The sequence below is a fragment of the Meriones unguiculatus genome, chromosome 11 (assembly GCF_030254825.1).
Source record: "Meriones unguiculatus strain TT.TT164.6M chromosome 11, Bangor_MerUng_6.1, whole genome shotgun sequence".
NCBI lineage: Eukaryota > Metazoa > Chordata > Mammalia > Rodentia > Muridae > Meriones > Meriones unguiculatus.
In genome coordinates this window covers 50876715-50883420 of record NC_083359.1, presented here as the reverse complement: position 1 = coordinate 50883420, position 6706 = coordinate 50876715, and the positions used below count along the sequence as shown (strand labels likewise).

Here is a 6706-nt window from a genome sequence, read left to right as displayed (position 1 = left end):
AGGGAGGTAGGGACCTCTCTCTGGAAGCAGGAGCCACAGATAAACTGAAAAGCCTCCAGCATCTGAACTGGTGAGGTCTAGAAGGGAAGCTGGGTCTAAGAAAGTAAAGTCCTTAGGGGAAGGTTTTGAGATTAAAGATTATTTTCTATGTTGAAAATGAAAATGGAAGAAGACACACTGATACAGTGCTTCTGGATTTCACTTGAGTTTGTTTCTCTTAACACACAAACAATTTTTTCAATGACAATTACAGTTTTGTATAGTGTCTTTGGGAGAGATCAGAATGAAGCAGATTTGGAGAAAAAAAAGAGTGAGAAATTAGATGCTAAATTAAAGGCCATAGAACAGAGGTTGGAGTAATCTTTGAATAAAAATAGAGAAGCTTCAGAGAAATCCAATCTGGAACTTATAATAACACCAAAAGAAATAGTTCCAGATGATAAAAGTCCACAAAGGCTTGAGGAAATTGCAGAATGGCAGCCCATTGAGATGCTGGGTACAAAGTCTTCAGCTATAGGCCAACATGGTCAGACTGGATATTGTATGTGTATTGTCAAGGTTCAATTACTGGATGAAGGTCTACATGCTAAAGTAGAAATGCTGATCCTGTTTGGTGCTGTCTTGGAACAAGGTCATTCAGTGGCAGCAGGTGTAATTATTTATTAAAAAGCATGAGGCTGGTGACAACTGATATTCTCTGCAAGAAGTTTATTAGGAGGGAGGGGGGAGCAGGACATGGAGAGAGAGAGAGAAAAGGGAAGGGGCACCCTGAGAGAGAGAGAGAGAGAGAGAGAGAGAGAAAGAGAGGAGAGTAAGAGAAGAGAAGAGGGAGTAAGAGTGTAAGAGACAGACCATGTGTCGGGGTTGGCCCTTTAAGGGGCAAGGTAACCACACTTTCCAGGTGTGGCCACCTGGCTGTCGACACATGATGACATCATAGGTTGCTGGGTAACACAGGAGCAGGTTGTGTTCCAAAATACTAACATTCCTCCCTTTTTCTATAATTAAAAATGGGGAGCTTGGGCTGCTTTTTATAAGGTAAGTTAAAGTATATAAATTTCAGCTCATTGGAAGCAGCTCTTGGTTGTCATGCAAGGGTTTGAGAGAAAGAATTATAGCAACAAAATGGCCAGATTGCAAGGTCAAGAGTAAGGGAAGCCTCTGCCCTGGAAAATTTAGGGTAGAGGGTTGTCAATAGAGAGAGTTGCCAGCCATACAAGACAGCAGGTAGGGGCTGGAGAACGCTGGGAGAACCTGGAGTTGCTTGTCCTGGTCCTGAAGCACACCATTTCAGCCTTTTGTTAACAACAAGTGAATAAAGGGCGTAGATTCTCTTCTGGCTACTTCCTGCTGACACTGGGGGCGCTGTAGGGAGGTCAAAAGGCTGAAATGTTGGCCAAGTCCAGGAAGAATAGGCTGTTTTGACACTTTCCAGGGTCTGTAAGAACATCCATGGCTGGGAGGGAAGGTGCAGGTCCAGCTTGTTGGAAGTCTGTGAGGTCAGAGTTGAACACCTGTAGCTGCTTTGGCGCTGTTGTGGCTATAGGAAACATCTGTGTCTGGCAGGCCACTGAAACACATATATAGGCAGAAGATAAAGTTGAGTAGGGAGAAAATCCTGTAGGTATACATTGAAAGGTTTGGATCAATGAGGCTTGTACATGGGAACCTCCGTCTACCTGGGGGACCTTTATTTACCCAATCACTGGCAATATTTAAAGAAGGCTTTGTTTTCGATCTGTCATTGAGGTGAGGTTTGGTTACAGAAGTGTGTAAACTTAGAGGCCCTGGTGCTAGCTGGCACTAGGTGTAGAAACTTAAAATTCTCCAGAGGGCATCCTGTCTGGAGAGATGGGCGTCTGGGCGTCTCCCATTGGGGGCAGAGAAGTCAATGACCTTCCAGAGGCGTCCCAGTGGGAAGGTGTGACTCCGAGCAAGAGGGGTCCTACCTGGTCCAATAGCTCATCAGCTTTTGGCCAGAGACGGGGCGCTCTGCCCAGTGGGGCACAGCCGGGGAACGACGGTTCGCCTAGCGCTAGGCCTTCCCACGAGCGAGCGAGAGAGGGGGAGAAGGAACCATGTGCAAGTGTGGGCCTTCCCATGAGCAAGCGAGCGAGCAAGGGAGGGGAAGAAGGAACTGTGTGTGAGAGGAGACATACAGCCCAAGGGAGAATGAGGCCCTAAAATGGAGGTCAGCACAGAGGGTCAAACCTAGACAGTTAAGGCTATGGCTGGGGGGGGGTCCCTCCATCTTAAAAGATAGTATGACGTTGCTGAAGCTATGTGGTCAAGCTTCCCCTACCAAGACAGGTGTTTATGCTGAGAAAATGGAGTGAACTCACTGATCTAGTGGCTGGTCAATAAGGAGAATTCACCAATCCAGCCAGTGGTTGCATGCAGTAAATAGCAGTCTGGTAGCCAGGAAAGGAAGTCCCAAAACTGGGCAAAGGGGAGGAGTTCCACCTTTTGAGATAGGCAATAAGTGCAGTACTTATCTGGAGTCCAGTTGACCTGAGAGGTGGATTTAGGTGGAATTTCTGCAGCTTACAAGAATTACTTTTATGTTTTAAGGAGATAAAACTTTAGACATGTTAGTATCACAATTGTACTGTACATTATAGAAAAAGGCAGTAGACATACATATTTGTGTTAATAGCATAAGTATTTTTAAGGTGAGCTCTGAAAAGGCGCCTTTTATGAAGTAAAAGGGAAACTCACTTGATCTTAACTTTTACTATAAGTATACATATTATGGAGACTTACAATCTTGATCTTAGAACCATAATAGTACATGGTATAGTGGAATGTTTTTGTATCAGAGTCAGATTAATAAATTAGAGCCCTATTGGCTCTGGACAGTCAATACAACAGTAGCACAACAACAGGAGGAAATATTAAGCCTTTTTACCTATTTAAGATACCTTAAATCACTTTAGACCTTGTAACCTTTATAACTTGCATTTACCAACCTTAAAACATTTTTCAGACCCTCAAACATTTATAAATTGCATTACCAACCTTAAGACACATTTTTAGACTCTCAAACATGTATAACTTGTATTTATTAACCTTAAGACATCTCTCAAATATGTTTTTTGAGAGGAACCTTTGTATTTAGTTATTTACCATGAGACATAGTTGAAACTGCTATGAACATTTATTGTCCTTTAGCTAAAGGGATGGTAAAAAGGTTTCATTTAGGCCTGTTTCTTGAGTCTGGACTGTGTCTAGGCCTGAAAATAGCAGCTCTAGGACTTAAACTTAAGGCCTGGTCTCCTGCATATGAAGAGAGCTGGGAAGGCACCTGAAGTCTCCCAACACAGAAGTTGGCAATATGTCCATGGGTCCTCATTCTGAGGTAAAAAACAGACCTGTGCGAGAACTGTGGAGGTTGCTAAGTCGAGGAGCCACCTGTCCTCTGCCAGGCCAACGAGCTAGAAGGCTGGAAGTGACTGTGCTCTTGTGCTGGTTGAACCTCCATGGCTGGGCACAGAGGACAAGCCTGCTTGGGAGCATTTTGACTTCCAGAGGCCAGTTTGCCAGCAGTCAGCTTTGGCATGTTGCAGCAGCAGGACCAGCATCCACTTTGGCTGCATTTCAAAATGTCACCTGGCAGAACAGACTTTTGGCTAAGCAAACTTCTTGCGTTTTTGCAGGAACGCCAGCAGCTTCCGAATGCAGCTAGGTCTAGAGCCCTTTGGGATGGCTTACTATTTTTACCAACTCCTATATTGTGACTCAAGTACCATCCTCAGCTGTTTATTAAAAATTGCAATGAGACCATGTTTGCATCTGGTATTTGTCTGCAGGACTATAAATATGTATCTTATGAAATGACTATTAACCTGCATTTGTTAACCAGTAAATATCAACCAGAACTTTAGGTTTTGTCCTTGCTAAGTTAGAACCTTAAAAGTCATGAATATAACTTATTAAAGTGAGAGCACAAGAGTTTTTGTATGATTTAATATATAAAAGTTTATAGCTTATAATAGTCTAAGGCTATACTACAGATTAATAACATCATTTTAAGAGAACAAGACCAAGCTTATATTAACCTTTTGATAGCAGAGATACTGTAAATTGATCCAGTTTTAACATAAATAAATACCTCTAAAATTAATAGATCTTAATTTAGAATATTGGTAAACAACTTGTACATAATAACAAACCCTTGGGCTATAAGTTTAAAACCAACAATTTAGCAGAACAGTGTAAACCAAATTTAAAATTAACCAAGCATATTTTAACTCTTTGATAGTAGAGATGTATTAAATTGACCCAGTTTTAACATAAATAAATACATCTAAAATTAATAGATCTTAATTTAGAATATAGGTAAACAATTTGTATGTAATAATGAACCCCTTAGCAGAACAGTATAAAGCAATCTTAAAATTATATTTGAGCAACACATAAACCAACTTAATTTGAATAGATATTTATAACTTCTAAATTTTATTATTATATAAAATTTATTTTGAAGCAGGGTTGAATCATAAGACAGTAAAATGTAACTTTGAATTTTTATAAAAATCCATACCAACTTGAAACGTGGTTCATTGTTGTGGCCTGGTCTAAAAGATAAGATAAACAGTTAATTATGATTAAGACTTATAAATGCAAACCCAATGAGAAAATTATATAAATTATATAAGGCATTAGATAAGCATTTATCTAATTTAATTTAATTTAAAGCATAAGAGTAAAGAGTAAAGAGTACAGAAATCAGGGAGAAAAGTTTTTATTTTATTTTTTTCTTAAAGCTTGGGAAAAGCCTCTTAGAAGAAAGCACGGGGCTAGAAGCGAAATGGGGCTAGAAGCGAAAGGAAAGCAGCTTGGTGGGTGCAGGGGAAGAGCATAGCAAGAGGGAGCAGGCAGCGCAGGCACGGCAGCTTGGTGGGGGAGGGGCCAGGGGCGAGCCAGAGCACTGGAGAGACTGCGGCAGGGCGCGCGGGGGGCGGGGCCTCTCTGCCCGAACCTAAGATGGCGCTGCGCTGCATTGTTAAGTGAATGGTTAAGCTATTCTTACACCCACTTCCTCCCAGGACCAACATGGCACCAGCCGGGTATCCTGCGGGAAATTTAAAAGTTTCCCAACTGTGCTGGTTTTTTAAAAATTTCTTACCAAGTTTTCCAAAGTTGATTTTTGTGGTTGTGTGAGTCTCCACCACTCGGGAGCGCTGGTCCGGGTGGGGGCCTCGCTGGCGGTCACGGCACAGGCAGGGGGCGCAGCCGCAGCGGGAGCAGGCAGCTGCTGAGCGTCCAGCGCCATGCACCCCCGGCGCACGCCCCTGTAGCCTCATCACATCCCTCCGGGGCTGCACTGGGCATCTCCAGTCACTGACCAGAACCGGACCTGCACGGCTGCGCCTCTCAGAGAGCCCCTGCCAAGGTCCTGTTAGATTACAGGAGTCCGAAAGGGACCCTAACAAAGCTAGGCGAGCCCTTCCCGGGTTTCGGCACCAATGTAATGTTATTAAAAAGCTTGAGACTGGTGACAAGCAATATTCTCTGCAAGAAGTTTATTAGGAGGGAGGGGGGAGCAGGACATGGGGAGAGAGAGAAAAGGGAAGGGGTGCCGAGAGAGAGAGAGAGAGAGAGAGAGAGAGAGAGAGAGAGAAAGAGTGTGTAAAAGAGAGACCATGTGTCGAGGTTGGCCCTTTAAGGGGCAAGGTAACCACGCTTTCCAGGTGTGGCCACCTGGCTGGCGACACATGATGACATCATAAGTTGCTGGGTAACACAGGAGCAGATTGTGTTCCAAAATACTAACAGCAGGCGTGCTCCATTTTACAGAGATTAGAGAACTGAAATATATGCAGCATGTCAGAGGTTCATAGGCAGACTTCCAATGGGCTTTTGCCATAAATTCTGGAGAGCATGATCCTAAGGTTACACAGTTACTAGAAGTTATGGCAATTATGGATTAAATGTTTCTTCTTGAGGGAGGGAGAGAGAAGGAATGGGAGGGAAAGAGAGGGTGGAAGAGAGAAGGGCAAGAGAAAAAGCAGAGAGAGACACACACCTAGAGACAGAGATAGAGAGGAAGATAGAAAGGCAGGCAAAGAGAACAGGATTGGGGGTGGGGCAGCCTAGCAGCAGCTGCTACTGTAGAAGGGAGTGAGAGAATAGGAAACCCCAGGATTATGCGACCAGATAAAACTGTTAAGGACATCTGGTGTCCAGCCATCTAGATAAGCCTTCTCCACCTCATGCTGCTGGGTCAGGATGTGGAATAGCCATCATCCATCTGCAGCCATGCTGCATCCAATGCTTTGGTGTTGAGGCTTCCTAACACACTCAGTGGACTTTGCCAGCATCTCAAAGACTTTGTAAAGCTCAGTACTACTTGGGGGTAGGGGGGAGGGGATTCTAATGCCACAGGCCAACAGTCCTAGAGCCTGTGGTCTCCTACCCACCTAGCCCCATTTCTGGGTATTTCCTTTGAGGATCCCTTCCTGAAGTCCAACCCCAGCATCGAGCTTGCTGGCCTGGCACAGAGAAGGGCAGAGTAGAGCCGAAGTCCAGCGAGCCTCGCCTCATCAGAGAGTCTCCTCCCGATCCCTGCTGTAGTGTTCCAGCTCTGCCATCACATAGGCAGGCAGATCTGTGATACGGGGACACTGCAAACAGTTAAATTACTGCTGTTGGCTGTGCTCTCGCACCCAAGATACACAGATAACTAGCAATTTAATGAGCTGTT

General features: G+C 44.1%; 1 long non-coding RNA gene across 1 annotated transcript; it reads right to left on the bottom strand.

The window, feature by feature from the left end:
* Positions 1-691: 691 nt before the first annotated feature.
* LOC132646349 (uncharacterized) lies at positions 692-5685 on the bottom strand. The gene is made up of 2 exons (XR_009584538.1): positions 1950-5685; positions 692-1570 (listed from the first exon to the last, which is right to left on the bottom strand). It is a non-coding gene; the product is annotated as an uncharacterized LOC132646349 (long non-coding RNA).
* Positions 5686-6706: the final 1021 nt, after the last annotated feature.